The sequence below is a fragment of the Alosa alosa genome, chromosome 16 (genome assembly GCF_017589495.1).
Source record: "Alosa alosa isolate M-15738 ecotype Scorff River chromosome 16, AALO_Geno_1.1, whole genome shotgun sequence".
NCBI classification, from domain to species: domain Eukaryota; kingdom Metazoa; phylum Chordata; class Actinopteri; order Clupeiformes; family Clupeidae; genus Alosa; species Alosa alosa.
This window is the reverse complement of record NC_063204.1, coordinates 30,099,278-30,116,465: the sequence shown is the minus strand read 5'-3', so window position 1 is coordinate 30,116,465 and position 17,188 is coordinate 30,099,278. Positions and strand designations below refer to the sequence as shown.

Sequence of the window (17,188 nt, the reverse complement as noted above, 5' to 3'; positions counted from 1 at the left end):
TACAGATGAAGAGCCAACTTTTTCAGATTGAGGGGAGGGGGTACACATGGTTAGGGGCAAACTGTGGGAATGTTGTCTAATTGGAAGCGTCTCCCATTCGGGACCTGACAGGGATTAAGCGCCCCTGCTGCTGGTTATGGCTCGGGCCATGTCTGCTAGGCTACATGAGGATCACAGCTGGATGGGAATGGAGGGCAGATGAAACGCGGTCGGTCCCATTTTCCACAGTACACACTGCAGCGGACTGCGCTTGGATCTGGAATGATGGCACACCAAGGACCAGATCACTGTGTTAACTGGAGGTCCTGGATGAGACCTTAAAAAACAGATGCTGTCTGCATCAAAGCACCCTACAATAAAACATCCCTATTCCACTTTCTTTTCTCACGTTTCTTCCACAATGCAGCAAGTTACATATTATGTAGATTGCTTTACGATCCATGATCAAAAAACTGCATTTTTTTTTCATTTACATTCATATTTTCTCAATGAACATATTGTTACACAGATCAACGTAACACTGAGATTCTACTAAAGTTAATGCTACTCTTTACCAATGTCTGCGGTAGTGAACAAATAATCTTGACTTGTTAACACCTTGTTCTACCAGTTTAGCTACAGATACAGTACAGTCTGTACAGACAGAAAGACAGTAGCCTAGGCTGTCAGGTTGGAGGCAGGGGTGTTGTAAGTGTGTGTGTGTGTGTCGCTGGGGGACCTCAGATCATAAAAACCACCATTATCATTATCATTAATGAGATGCCTTCCGAAGACATAAAAATATTCTATCACAACAATATCCAATATAAGTCCCAAACGTTAGCAGCATCCCTGGTGAGAGGCATTTGGAGTTTAACTTAAACAAAACAAACAGACTTAGTAAGCAAACAGACACCAAGTGGATGCAGCCGACACATTATCTACTCGAACATAATAGTTTAAATGCTCAGGTGGAATCAGAGCATCAACACACACCAACATCTGACGTAAAAGTCAATAGCGGACTAAATGAAGCTTATGAGCCGTTTTTCAACAGAATCACTCACAGCTGTCCCTTTTGTTTGAGTAGGGCTAAAAAAAGATTCTCATTTATGCTTTTTCCCCCCTTTTTAAAATGAATACCATGCCACGTGAATGGACGACATTCACTTTTGTGAGGCAGTGTGTGGAATTCAAAGCAGTACTGTTTTCAGGCATTTGACATTTGCCAACATCTTTGGGAGCTGAGCAACATTCATGTGCCCCTGATGTGTCATTTTCTTTCCTCCCATTCAAATGTAAAACAATGGACAGACAGGCCGTGCACAGAGAGGGTCGCTTTTTCGTCTTTTCACCATTGACCACCAAACAACAACAGAAAACATCAGCAGACGACTGATCTTATCTACCATCTGATAAACTGTTTGCAGGAACTCTGGGAAGCAGGAGCAGCATAAATATGAAACAACTATGATCATCTAGTATTACAGACTAAGATCAGGTAAACTATCTTGGCAACACTCACTGCACTTAAGAAACAGAGTGAGAAAAAGGGTCAAAGAGTAGGCCACTGTGTATTCTTCAGCACACAACCTGTTGTTTAATTGCTATAGAGGCTAACCTGGGCTCTCAAAGGAACACGACCCAATGACACTATGCACCTGCCAACTTTCAGTATTAATGTGAAGCAATAACAACATAAAACAACCCCACTCCCTATCCATGAAGATGACTGATCATTGATTTGTTTTGGTTTTCAATTAAAAACCCACAGAGCCATTTGGCTCCCATTAGAAGGAAATGCTCCACTGAATATAAACGAAAATAGCCTAAACGATGGCACCATTTAAGCTACTTCAGTTTGACTCATTAATACATTTAAGCTTACTTCATAAATGCATTGTCTGGCAGAGGAAGGAGTTTCTACATCAGATAAAAATGCAAACTAACTGTGCAATAGCAGCTGGCAACATTGTGTAGATGCCAAGTGTGGAATGAGAAGCACCACTGGATAGACACAACACATCAAAGATCCAAGCTCACTCGTTTATCTTCAGATTCAAGATCAGAGGACCTCATGCCCAATACCTTTAGCATCTTAGAGCTAAAAAAGGCTCCAGGGAGGTTATTAAGCAATCAACAGAAAACATGAGTCCTGACTCTGTGAGTGAGTGAGAAGGCTGAGTATGTAATATGCTCTCTGCTATTGCCTGGCATGCAAGTGGAAAATTCCCCATCTTTGTTGCAAACTCACTCTCTAAGCAAGACTTAGCCTGGATAGGACATTTGTGGGGGGTTACAACTGAAGAAATCTATAATTTTCCTTTTCAGTGAAAGTTTAAAATGTTTGTGAGAGCCCCTCTCGGTACACCCAAAATTCATGTATAATCTTAATACAGTTGAACAGGAAGTACCGTGTGACAGCCATACAAACAGTGAGAAGCAGGAAGCATTATGAACTACTTCCCGACATTGACCTCACTATAAAATAGCTCAACAAGCCTCCTCTGAGATGTATTTATCTACAGTAGCCTAGGCTACAGAGAGAAGAGCACTCCTTTACAAACCATTTCTCTGCTAAATATGTTTGATACCAAACTCAAGGCATATCATTCAAGAAAAAATAAACACAACTTTTTTTACAAACTCCCACAAAGAAAAGAAAAGATACCTAAATGTGGTAGTAGAACAGAATAAAGCTATTACACCAAGCTTACTGACCCATGCTTAGCCAAAGTAGCTGTGGTCACTCCAGACCCACTTCATCTTTCAAAAACCCACTTTTAGGACTTTTACAATTGTGCTGTAACAAGTATGCTTAATTAGGAGCATGCAGTTATTAGGTTGTGTTTTTGTTGTCTAAAACTCAACAGGTGCACACTTTCCGTTTGTCTGCTTTCTTCTTTCACTTTATGTTTTCAATGCTAATAACTTAATAAATTAACATTACTCAATACGTTTCTTTAAAGAAAAAAAAAAGAGACCTTAACCTACCTGTGGTGAGATTATTTTTCTTAAACATAGCCATCTATGCCTACTAAATGTAATCTAACTAGAAACAAAAACAAAGTAGGCTAGAATGCAACAAAGCCTGCTCTTTAAAAAACAGTTACAAAGTTGGTAAGCAAACGCAAAAAAGGGACGCAGGTTTACAGTATTATTTGCCTGGAACGTTCGGAAAAATGACATATTTTATTAAGAATGGTAAGGATGCTAGTTCAGACTTATGGAAAAACAAACATACAATTACTAGTGGACACCACTCCACCCAAATGGAAAACAAAATGAAAATACAGAATAAAGTGATACACATAGAATAATATGGGTTATAACAAAAATAAAACTATTTAGTTTGGCGATAAACCTCTTCCCATATTAAGTGCAAACACAAACTGGCCAGGAATTTCAGTTTACGAGGAAGAGTTTTAATTGTAGCATACAAAATTGGTGGCGTGAAAAAAAATGTCCAAAGGAAACATTTCCGAGTGCAGAATTATAGTTTCACTTAGCAAGTCAAGCTAGCTTCGCAATGTTTACACTAATATGTCATATGTTTGATCATTAAATATCGACAAAATGAGGACTTTAACGCCATTGCGGAGTATTCTTTGTATCTATTGGGTCATCATCTGAAAGAAGGGGCATCTTATTATATGTTAGCTTGCTTAATAGGAGAAAACATGAGATTAGCAAGGATAGCCATCTCAACGCATTTAAATACGAAATGTGAACGCGACCACGACTTCGAATTGTGTTCATATCAATTTGTGGAGCTTTGCTAAAGTGTGTGATTCGTCATCCCTAAAAACAAACTACAGTAACCCAGAGGTTGTATGAAATTATTAATTCCTTACCCACTCGCAGTCGGTTTACCCCTCAACGTTGTGACAGCAGAAACAGGGTTCTTTCGACGCTTTGCGCATGCTCCAGAACAGCCCTCTACTGGAGGTAAAACTACATATTAGATGGGACTTCAGCAGGTGTGAACGACGAGGGCAAGTATAGAGAAAAAAAAGTAAATTAATAATAAACGTAGAAACCTAAGGTTTTGCCAATAGGCTATTCGTCATGCTACACACATCTTTGAAATAATTCTCCAGACATATAGGCTTATCATACAAAAACATAAATAATGACAATGACAGTTTTAGGACTACAAATATATTGCCTGCAAATTCACTATGTAGGCTATGCCAACAAGGTGCGTGCAAATGAAATGCACACAGTGAGACACACACATTCCATTACAGATAATAACCATTTACTGTAAGTTTGAATTGATCTGCAGTAACCCTACTAAGGGTGATGATGCACCACTGATGGAACCTGCTGTAGTAAGATAAACATTACATGAACTCTCAATCATCATTTAGTTAAGGGTATAAATTGTATCAATATGCAGCTGTCTACTCACCAATACTGTGATAGAATGAAAATGCATAGTTTTAAATAATTAGGCCTATGTCTTTTTGGCTCAACAAGTAGGCACATTGAGCATGTACATGTGACTTTTAGCATTTTGATTTACCAGCTGAGGTGCAGGAATTATTCATTATGTTTTATGACCTGTGAGCCTATATTGTGAGAGACTCAGAAGCACTCACATACTACTAGTGCTACTGAAAGTGTTAATTTGTATTATATAAAAGTATGATATCAAATCATGCAGTTTTTCCAGCAGACAAATAAAATACATTCACAAATATCAAATACTGGTTGTATGCTATATCTAAATCTAAATAACTAAATGTGTGCTGCTCTGCTTATATCATATCTAAAATTCCCTTGCTTAAGGAATAAACTAGTATTTTTTGCAGACAAGGTATTTTTCATCAAAAGAGAGAAACCATGAGTTTGATAGCTCTTATATTCATGTATTTCAGCTATTTTATCTTATCTCATACTCAGTGAAATCTGTCTGCATTCTCAGCATGCCATTAACCAATGTGTAGGAAACGTCCTTCCCTCATTGTGAGACATAAACATTACAGTATTCATTTGAAGACTAAACATAGAGTATTGGGACATAGTGGGGCTTTTCAACTTTCAATCATGTACATCTGACAGTGTGTGTTGGAATATTGAACACAGACTCATGTCTTGGACCATTTCCCTTTGACTTGAAGCTTTGCCTTCTGCTCAGTATGCAGATGCTAACCAAGGAGGATAAGCCCTGTGCAGATGCCCAGATAAATGAATAGAGCAAACTCATTTATCGACACATTAAGTGAAGGCCAACCAGACGAGAGCCCCCCCACACACACACACACCCGTCCAAAACAGAGAACTTGAGGGATGCTCACAAAGGCATGAAAAAGAACAGATGGTAGTTTGGAGGAAGTGGTGAGGGTGATTGAGGGATGAGAGAGGGGGTGTGTGTGGAGTGGGGTCAGTCGTAGGGGGGTGTGACATCCTTTGGGACAAGAGAGCGAGAGACCAAGGGGCTCACAGAGCCATGTCTTTCTGACAGCCCCCATTCGGAGGGGGGCTCAGCAGAACTGCCAGTGTTGCTGCTGCTGCCAGGGGCTCTTCCTTGGCACAGACAGGTGGCACAGTATTGTTATAGCAGCAGCTGGCAACGAGTCCTTTAAACAATATCCTGTATCGATCGGGCACTGTCATCGGATATGCAGCTGCTGGAGCTACCTTCAGGTGGAAGACAGAAGTTGGGATATTCCACCTCAGTTGCTACTCTGCAATGCTTTTTTCCATCATGCTGCCAATCTTTCCTGCTCTGTGTTTAACCCAAGTGGAAAAAGTGCTACCTGGCAAGAGGAGGATTATGGATTTTCTGTCACAGATGTTTTCTTGCCTTCCTTTTCACTCTTGTTAGAGCATACAATGTATTTGATTTGTGTAATTGAAAACAAATATTTTAACAGAACAATATAGCCCCTCTGTCTCTCTCTTTCTCTCTCTCTCTCTCTCTCTCTCTTTCTCTCTCTCTCTCTCTCTCTCTCTCACTCTCACAACCAAATATTTTTGTTATTGATGCCCTTTAGTGTGTCAACAGAGATTTGTATCTGTTTTATAAAATTGTTGGCAAAGACAAAAAGTGTTTATTGTAGTATGAACAGTTAACAGTTCTGTACTAAATGCCAGAAAATATAACTCGAAATCTGTAAATATGTAAGCAATATGACATGAGTGGGGGTGGGGATGATAAAGGATAACGCCACTGCTGTAATTTGGCCGTAGGTGCATCATTGCAGGAGAGAGACGTACTGTAATTGTGTATTTTATGTTTATCATATGAGGGAAGTGAAAGGGGAAGGTAGGATGTAAGGGGGAAAAACAAAAGCAGATATACATGGCCAGGCAAAGTGTTTGAGAGAGGGTGTTTCTGCATGGCAAAAGCTAACCTTATAATGTTGCTCACTGAGGACGTTTGCAACAGGCCTTTTCTCACTACTCACTCCTCCGCACATGGAGAGAGAGAAAGAGAAAGACTCAGCTACATCTTGATTATAGAGAGAGAGAGAGAGAGAGAGAGAGAGAGAGAGGCAGAGATAGAGACAGAGACAGAGGGAAGAAAGAGAAAGGGGGTGGAAAGAAGGAAGGATGACATGACATGACTTGTGTCTTCTGTGCACTGGAGATGTGTCTTAAAGCATTTGGAAGACATGTCTGTTTTCCAAAAAGGTTCCAAAGCAATTCTACTTCTTCACTACACAAGCTACAGTAGCTTCAGGCAGAGGTTGATAGATACAGGAGAGTGTAAGAAAAACAATACAAGATGCATGAGATTAATGATAGAGTAATAATTGGCTGTCACTCTTATTCTGAAACCAGAAACTTCATGTTGGCAGGCAATTAAAGTGAAGCTCAAAATATCTAAAAGATTTTAAATATTTTTGACCTTATTTTTAATTATCCAACATGCCAAAACTTGTAAAACGTGTGGGTGATCAAGATGTTCCAAGGGTTATTTTTTGATTTGCAACCCTGGTATTTTTCTTTTTTTAATAAATATGTTGTGATTGTATAATTCAATGAATAGAATCTATGCTTCTACATTTTTCTCCTGACCTTCTAGATCCAACCACGGTATGCATATAATGAGATTCACTCACGGGAATCCGAGAACTTTGCATCCACTTTGTAAGCACATGCACATTATTCGACACCAGGGGGTGCTATAAGGTCACTAGAATAACATATCCCCGATAACGCCGTCTCACATGCAAAGACGACATGTGACGACCATTGCATCTATGATTGCATCCCTCAAAATGTAGTTAACTAGCTGCACTTAAGGAAGTATAGCCTGATACAGAATATATAGTCTGGAAGGTCCACAAAGACTGAACAAGGAGTCTAATTATGAGTCTGTGATTACAGGCGAGAATGGAAGACTTCTCAATTATTTATTTAAATCTAATCTGGTGATATGAATTATGCATGCCGGGCACAAAACTCACAGGGCACAAAAACGCTGTATTATTAGGAATGCAACATTTGAGAATATGATATCAGATGTCACCAGTCCAAAGCCGTATATGGATAATGATCATTATTTCATTGCAATTCAAGGTGCAATTTGGCGATATCTGTCAGACATAAACGACTGTAGGGGGCAGTAGTTTGACATGAATTTGAAGCTTTCCCGAACTTCAGATCGTCCTGACTTCCGCTGCATGAAGCAGAAACAGAATAAATGTATTAATTTGTATGGCGCGCCATTACGCAGAGCGGTACAAAATATGACCGCCGCCCAGTCCTGCACAGTCTCTCCGCAAAAATAAATCACACATGTCAATTTGTCTCCATCTCCTACTCCATCCCCTACTCTTGCAACTTTTTTGTATGTAAATTAGTGTGTGCATGTGTGCATTTGCTTTTGTGTATAATGCTTCTCTGTGTGTGCGTTTTCGCTTGTGAGTGTGTGTGTGTGTGTGTGTGTGTGTGTGTGTGTGTGTGTGTGCATGTGTCTGCTTGCCTACATGTGTGTGTGTGTGTGTAAAGTAAAGTAAAGTAAAGTATACTTTATTGTCCCCAAGAGGGAATTTGTCTTGGGCTTCATGATCACTGCATCAGTGTGTGTGTGTGTGTGTGTGTGTGTGTGTGTGTGTGTGTGTGTGCGTGTGGGTGTGTTTGTGCATGCATGCCTGTATGTGTTTGTGTTTATGTGTGTGTGTATGGCGTGCGTGTGCTTATGTGAGCCTATGTGTATGTGTGTGTGTGTGGGGTCTGTGCGTGCATGTCTGTGTGTGTGCATGTGAGTGCGTGTATGCCTGCATGTCTATTGTGTGTATGTGTGTGCGTGTTTATGCGTGTGTGTGTGTTTATGTGTGTATGTGCATGTGTGCACGTGTGTGAGTGTGTGCGTACCTCTATCTCTCTCTCTGTGTGTGCAAACCTCTCTGTGTGTGTGTCTGAGCTTGTGTGTGTGTGTGTGTGTGTGTGTGTGTGTGTGTTTATGTGTGTGTGTGTGTGTGTGTGTGTGTGTGTGTGTGTGTGTGTGTGTGTGTGTGTGTGTGTGTGCCTGCATATGTACATGTATCTTTATGTGGGTGTTTACGTGTGTGTGCCTGCATGTGTGTGCATGTATCTTTATGTGTGTGTTTCCGTGTGTTAATGACTGCGTGTGTGTGTGTGTGTGCATGCATAGTGTACAGTCAATAAATGTACACATTTATTCCTTTATTGTATGGTCCCCCATGAGCGGAATTCCACAAAACTTAGCATACATTCAGAGGGTGTCATAATGATCCTACACTTCAAATTCCATGCAGTTTTGAACCTGCAGCCAAAGATACCTGCGATTACAATGCCTAGTTTTTGCTTTTTCATTTTTAACTAGGTGCTATACATCAAATGAGTGGTTATGGGATGGGTTGACATGGCCCCTTGAGAAAAACATACTTAAAAAATGTGGTCCTCTAAAAGACCGGGGTCCACGAAATTTGTTGGGCATGTAGCCCCACAAGGATGACACGGAACTGTTTTTCGTTTTGATCCGTCGCCCTCCCGCCAGACGGACAAAAGGAGGGTCAGGCGGACACAGTTTTCTGTTAATATCTCGAGAACCATAGGGCCTAGTAGGATCACATTTTTTTTGTATGTTGGTCTCAAGGGGCCATGTCAGCCCATCCCATAACCACTCATTTAATGTATAGTGCCACCTAGATAAAAATGAAAAACCAAAAATTAGTCGTAGCTAGGCTGACAGGGTCCAAACTGCACAAAATTGGAGGTGTAGGATCAGAGGATGTCACATCCTCTGAATGCATGCCAAGTTTCATGGAATTCCGTCCATAGGGGGCCATACAGTACATTAATTTAGTGACTGTACACTAGGCCTTCACATACACACACAAACACACAGTCATGAACACACACACACATACATATACGCTTATCCAACTTTGGGCTGAAATTCGAATATATTCTAATAGCAGCCCAAAATAATGAACTTGCTTTCCAAATCAAAGAATCAAAAGTTGGTCATGGCATGCACAGATCAACTGTGCTTTTGAATAGATATTTCTACCAGCATGCTTCAGGTGGCATGGATGCAGACACAAAGTATTTTTCCTTAATATAATGGCTGACCTAAGATATATGCAAGCTTTCCCAGATATAGGTAGGCTAGACTGTCTTGAAATACAGCCTTGCATATGAAGAGCTCTTTTCCAAAAGGATATAAATCCATTTTTGTAAACATTAATAAGTCATGTTATTTAATTGTGTTTTTCAGGTAATATCAATAAAAGTGCAGTGCCCAATTACAGTTCCGAAAACAAAATAATCATTTAAAAAATATATTTGTGAAAATGCATTAAAATGGAGGATTTTTGGAGGATTTTTGGAGCCAAACTCTTCTTGCCCCCATTTTGGCGTGCCACCCCACGCTGGCGCCACATACATGTACACACGCATGCACACACACACACACACACACACACACACAAAAAACACACATACACATACACACACACACATGCAGGCAAGCAGACACACACACACCCCATTACCCCCACACACAACCAATATGTTGTGTGCGAACAAACGAAAACACACACAGAGAAGCACACATATACACAAAAGCAAACGCACACATGCACACACTCATTTATACGCAGAAGTTGCAAGAGTAGGGGATGGAATTGACAAATGTGATTTATTTTTGCAGAGAGAATTTGCAGGACTGAGCGGTAATCTAGCTCATGTGTGGAACAGGGTGTTGAATTCTGAGAATACAACCTTAAGAAAGAGGAGATGTGGCAATGTTGGCAAAAAACAACTACTGTGTTGGTGTTCTTAGTATTACTGTGTGTGTGTGTGTGTGTGTGTGTGTGTGTGTGTGTGTGTGTGTGTGTGTGTGTGTGTGTGTGACTGCGTGTGTGTATGTGTGTTTTGGTTTGTTTACAAGTATGTGGGAAAGACTTGGAGTTGGATATTTCTTTATATATAGCTTTCTTTTTTTTTAAAGATCTCACAATCCCACATACAGTAGCCTAATCTCACATGACACACTTATACAGTAACATATACTGTTACTGTCACTCGTAATAGGATTATAATTCTTGTTGATTTTTATTTTCTTTCATTCAGCGGTTTTGGTTACTGTAGGTAGGGTGTGTTCTGGCACATACACTGGACAAGTCATAGCATTACAATGGAAATGTCCCTTATCTGAACCCTTTACTCAACCAGTCCCAGCATGACACTGCCCACCATCAGCCATTTGAACGCAAAGTCATATCACCCCACAGGCTATTGTTAAAAACATTGTATGCTGTAATTGGGGGCATTTTAAAAATGTTTCTCAGTCAAAACTCAAAAAGTTCTCCAGAGTATTTAGATCAGAGGTCTTCACATTATCCTTTGCAATATTACTTCAGGCATGAGCCTTTGTTGTTAGATTGTGAAATTGGATCAGTGATCTGCACATTCTCACAGACATGCCTCTCTGTCCTTGGATTGTGATTGTTACATTACGCCATTTAATCACTGAAAGTCTTTGCAGAGAAATGTCTTGCATGCTCATGTACAATGAGAAGGTCACCAGAAAGAAGTGTGCTGTGCGTGGCCTTATCACTGTTTAGATAAATTCATCCCTGTGTTTGTCTGACCGAGTCAACGCATTTTATTTGAATGAGTCGTGTGCAAAAAAGGACATGGTGACATCTTCGTGAGTTTGGCCTGAAACACAGGATTTGGTAGATTGATATCAGGGCACATCATGGCGTTCTCAAATGTCTGAGATGTTTGTTTAGGGAAAGCGTTTGTTGAAAGCAAGCAGGAAATGAATCTGGTAGATTTGCATGTGAGACGTGACTGGTTTAGATGTATTTCCTTTTTCCTGTCTGCGACAAGCAGAAGAAAACAGTGTTTTATTAATCAAACTAAAGATCATGCATGATGAGATGTTACACTTCAGTCACCCGTGTCACTCAGTCACAGCTGCATAAACCTCAGTTAGAAAAAAAACACGACAACACTGTATTTCTACCTGCAAAATGTGCAAAGTATGCCCTGATGATGGTCGGATGACCGAAAGCCTCTCTGCCTTTTATTAAAGAATCTAGCATGGATTAAAGTGTGCAGACAAGTTTTCTTGACTATTCACCTGCAAAATACCAAAATAATAACACAAGCACATGGATATCCTTTACTAGCAGGATGGTTACTAAATACACATACTTTCAGATATTTCCACACCACACTTATCATCAGAGATGGGAAATGGAGTTGGAATAAAAATCATATACATGTCAAATACATACAGTATAATGGACAAGCAGTCCACTATCAGGCCACACAGGCAGGAAAGGTGTAATGAGAGAGAATCACTTTATTTGTGTTTTTTTGAAAGCTCTGTCTGCCTTTGTTTTGATTAATGGCATATGAGAACCCTGTCTGACCTACACGTCCATTAGTGGCGAGCTTGAGACGCAAGATATAAACCACACGCTCACCCGGCATCTCTGAAAGCAGTCATTAGACTCTGTGACAAACCGAGATATCGATCGCTTCACTGTCACAGTCAGAAATGGCCTAGCACACATCGGAGAATCAGTAACGCTGTGCAGAAACCACTAGCAGAGTACTGTAATGCTGAACTGGCTTTTTTTCACAAGCACCAAGAAAGATTTGTAGGAATAGCAAAACTCTGGTACACAAACCATCCAGTTACATCTCTTATGTTTGATGCATCTCAAATTCATTCGTCTTGTTTTTATTTGGTTAACTTACAAACCAGCTGTGTATGTGTGTTTTTTTTTTAGTCCTTTGAAATAATGAGCATGATGTTAAGGTCACACACAGATGACCTTGTGTGGGAGGGCAGTAGGCTACTGGTTTGCTGATTTGACACAACAGGTGTATCGCAGGATATGGTGATGGTGAGGGACTGCCAAGCTGCAGCACTAGTTCTCTTTGAAATGGATATCAGAGGGGAGATTTCATAAGGGGAAGAGCATCAGGAAAGTGGCTCATATAGGAGATCAAACACAGAAGCAGGCTACTGACCGTCAGTGTTAACAGATTGTAAGAAAACAGAAACTCTTTCTCATGACATGTTTGTGCAACAAAACTAACCACATGAAAAATGATTTAACATGATTTAAAATGTTAAAATGTGATATGTGAATGATTGTATCGTGCAACATTGTTTGTTTCGGTCATGAATCAGAACTGGCTGTGAGCAGCACAGATGAAGAATGAAGAGATACAAGTTAGATCAAGTACTGTATTCCTAAAGTTTTTTTTTTTTTTTTAGGTGACCACAGTGTAAGTTGTCATGTTTATCACTGGAATGTAAAAGATTGATTCATTGACTCAGTTGGCAAAAGATCAATCTCTGGGTGTCTTGAGTTGCTGAGCAGCAGAGTAAGTTCTTATCTACGTGCTGCTGCCAATGGAATGAAGGGGTCAATGGCCAGAATGCTCGGAACATTCCAGAGAGAAGACAAAAGGACGTTCCTGTTCCATTCACCCGATAGTGTCCAGCCCCGGCCTCCAGTGCCTTGCCTAGCCAACTCATTTCAGTCCATCTCTCTGCTCTCTGTCCACAAACAGAAACACACATCTGTGCAGGCATGGGCAGAATTGATGATACATGATCGTAAAATAGTATTTTTGTCATTGGTATTTTATTGGGTTGGAGAAAATGGCTTCGTATTTTCTATCAAAATACTTTATACAGTAGGTGTGTATTTTTGAAGTTTAAAAATACTGCCAAATATGTTTGGTAAAACCAATACTTTTGGTGATGTGATGACATCATAAAAGTGGGAAACAATGAATGTAGCCTCTGACTGGTGCAGACTTGTTGTGATCAGAATATTGAGAGGAAGATGATTCAGTGCAAGATGAGTAACATGCAGGTTGCTCACACACGATATAGTCCCTCTCTCACACGAACCCTCAAGTTTACTTGAAACTTTAATCATCCAATCGGAACACATTGAACGGGTTATGTGGATGCCCGGCAACATATTGCTCAAAAAGTTGCCCCATGTATGACCTAAAGTAACACAATGAAAAATCCATATTTATCTCCCTTGGCATCAATACAACACCATTTAGCGCTTACATGGTCCCAGTTAGTTAAAGACCAACTAAAAGGGTCATGATCCTACCTGATCAACAGCATTACACAGTGCAATATCAAGCATTCAAGGAATGTATTGACAATGTCAGAGACTTCATTCTCCATATTATATGTCAGTGTACCATGAGTTTGAAGTCGTTATTTTAATGTAATAGTATTAGAACTGCATTGGGTTGCTTTAAGCCCACATTCTGTCGGTATCAATAGGTTCGGTGGTTAGTTTGTACCACTTGACAATTTCAGTTGTGACTTTTTGAGAACTTTTTTTTAATACAGTATTTAGGCTGAGATGTAACAGGCGGGTCAGCATAGTTGATCTGTTGACTGTTTGCAGATTTATGGCATGTCTCGTAAGCAGAGAAAAAGCTGTTGCTCTCAAACTCTGTTCTCTTAATCAGCAGAGTCAGTGATGAAGGAATAGATTACTGTAAATATATGGTTTGCAAAGTTGTTTCATGCTACCTATCTTTAGTATTTTCAAAATATAAAAATTAGGGCTGTCAATCGATTAAAAAAATCAATCTAATTAATTACATACTGTACTCTGTGATTAATTAATCTAAATGAATCGCATATCATTTTTGCTGTGAAAGTATTTTAAATATTTAAATTCAAATTAATCATTGAATAATCAGCATTAGTGACATTAAAGTTCAAAAACAGAATCGATTAATCTGCACTATTTTTTTTAATCAGTTATTTTTTCTCAAATTAATTAATTGTTTAATCAGTTATTATGACCGCCGCTAGCAAAGCTAGCGAAGCGGTCATATAGGGATTGTTAAAGTCCCCCCCATCTACTTCCTGAATTTTTGGTCAACGATACCCGGGACACCGAACCACCGACACATGAAATTTGGTGGGTATGTAGCCCCACTAGACTTTTACGGAAGAAAATTTGTCTCGTCCCCGGGGGCCCCGTGCTGGGCCCCGAACCGCAAAAAGCAGTTTTTCCTAAATAACTACCTGAACCGTGGCACTGAGGATGAAGAATCTTTTATGGTATGTTGGTCTCAAGGGCCCACATCAACCTGGCCCATAATCACTCATTTGTGATTTGTACCCCCGTAAAAAAATGAAAATGCAATATTATTCTGCTTTAATCGCCCTATCTTCAGTTAAGATGTTCAGAACTGCACCAAATTTTATGTGTATGATTGACCTGGCATTCTCTGGGGTATGCCAAGTTTCGCATAATTTCATCCATGGGGGTCTAAAAAAATAGGTTATGTGTACATTTAGTGACTGTACACTCATTGGCCTGTAGATGGCGGTGCATACATATACACATGGACACATACATAGGCACCCACATACTATCGGTATTAGAACGGCCGATACATAATTACAAATTCAGTAGGATTAAAAGAAAGCCAAAATAAATATTCATCATCATCATCATGACTGCATTTCCAGTATTGGCGATAAGTAGTCGTTTGTCCACTAGATGGCGCATCGTTGCAGTGAGACGTAATTTTGCTGGAAGTTAAAAGTGGGTTGGAAAAACAATGGACACTTCCTACAAGGACTGTAGTTTACCGCAGAGAACGTCTAATAAGGATAGGACGATGTTCACATGAAATGTAATTCCCATTTCTTCTTGAAGCCGAAATAAATCTGAGGATGTTTATCGGACATGCTTGTTTTTTACTGCAGGTAGTTAATCTTATAATATCAATAAGGACCTAGGTAATGTTACCGTAGCCTTGGTTGAGTGATGGAGGCCAATTTGATTGATTGCATTTGTAGAAAACTATAAATGCGGTTATACCAAGCAAGTTGATAGCAGCACTGTAATTGTATCTTTCGACTGTCATTTGTTGCACGTGCTACAAAATCATTCTGTGCAATGGAAGATTTACCAACATTACACTGGTCTGATACAGTTTTGCCTATACATGCGTGAGACTGAGACGCCTGTTATTGTTGTTTTAAGTGCGTGCAGGGTGTGAGAGGGGAATCGGTGTGCTTTGATTCCAGCTTGGTAGTTGTAGTCTGTGAAATTAAAAAGCACGTGTGTGTGAAGTATCCAAACAATGACACCTTCATTTTATTATGGCTGCTTTAGCAACACACCTTAAGCTACTGTGTAGTGGGTCCCATTTAGAAGTGGCTACTTCATTCGTGCTTTCCTTGACTCATGGAGCTGCGTGAATTTTATTACAACTTTTCGCCACGACATGGCAGTTTAAAGTCCGCTTGACACTGTAAGGCGTAAGCCATTGGTTTCCAAAGGAGATTTTATTTGTGTCGCCAGCATAGCCTATTGACAATTTATGTTGTAAATAGGCCTACATTATAAGCCTACCTGTAGCTTAGGGAAGCTAACAGCTTTCTATTAGGATCTAGTTTGTTAGTTACAGTTTTGTCATAACTCCCTGATGCATTTTTGCATTTAGAATAGCCAGAGCGTGGATATCTCAATCGAAAATTAAACAATATCGGTGCCTATGGACTAGGCTGGGTGAACACAGCCTGATCTGCCCGCTATTTATTTTTTGATTTCTTAAAAGATTGAGCTTGGTCTGGTGAAAGCCAGACTTGCCATGGACCTTAGTTACACAATATGCAAGGGAACATGAATCAGCCTATATTTGCACGAACAATAACGAACAACAGCTCTTCAACTTTGGCCCGTTAAAATGTGTATGAACAGTCTAGCGACGCATTTCATCAAGGCCCATTTGGACATGTCAGTTATTTGCACCACTGGTTAGATGTAAAACAGCATTTCGTTTCAGACTACTGTTACTTAATTTGTGCATTGACAATAACGTTTCAGACTACTGTTACTTAATTTGTGCATTGACAATAAATGAACTAAAGATGACTAAAATCTTATGTAGAAGAAGAAACATTCACAAAAAATCCATCCATCCAAAAATGACCTTTGTTTTTGATAGCTGTTGAAAACGGCATGGAACTGACAGAGATGTTTTTGTTGATAAATAAATAAATAAATAACATTATGTTGATACCTTTTGCTTTTCCCAAATACAATGTAGCCTACAGGTGTAAGTGACCTTTCATCAATCCAGTTGCAATGGATGAACTGTGATGAACTGTGATTGTTTAGAGATTTTAAAGGTTTTATAACAATGCTACATCTTCTTTGGCTATTCTACAATCTATTCACCTTTTCAGCACCAGTAGGCTACTTTCTGTGCAGCCGCACACACACACTCAGGCATGCTAAACAAGCATTCACAAAAGTTTCAATAGTGGGGGATGGAGTAAAATATGGAGACAAATTGAAGTGTGATTTATTTTCGCGGAACGGATGTACAGGACTGAGCGGCGATCATATTTTGTACCGCTATGCGGTACATCTAGTTTTGACAGCCCTAATAAAAATACAGTATTTGATTTTTTTTTTTTTTTTTTTTTTAGTTTATTTTGATACATTTGATACACTTCCATCCCTGCACATGTGAATGCACTATACACATACACAGAATAGCTAAATGGCTTTTGACTGTTTCCACTAGTATTTTACTGTGAATAAAAAAGCCCTATTCCCCACACTCCCTTCTGACACATCTCTTCCTCCTGTTCCCTAGTACCACACACACACACACACACACACACAAGCCTCTACCCTCCTATTCCCACATTTCAACAGCTGCTCCTCTGCTTCCTAAACTGCCA

The 17,188-nt window shown here is 39.7% G+C and overlaps 1 protein-coding gene across 1 annotated transcript in view; it reads right to left on the bottom strand.

Moving 5' to 3' along the window:
- LOC125309329 (lethal(3)malignant brain tumor-like protein 4) overlaps positions 1-3,914 on the bottom strand; it is an 84,925-nt gene extending 81,011 nt beyond the window's left edge. The window contains exon 1 of the mRNA XM_048266154.1: positions 3,834-3,914. The gene's annotated coding sequence lies outside the window, so the exon portion shown is untranslated. The remainder of the gene's footprint in view (positions 1-3,833) is intronic.
- Between the last annotated feature and the right edge of the window lie 13,274 nt (positions 3,915-17,188).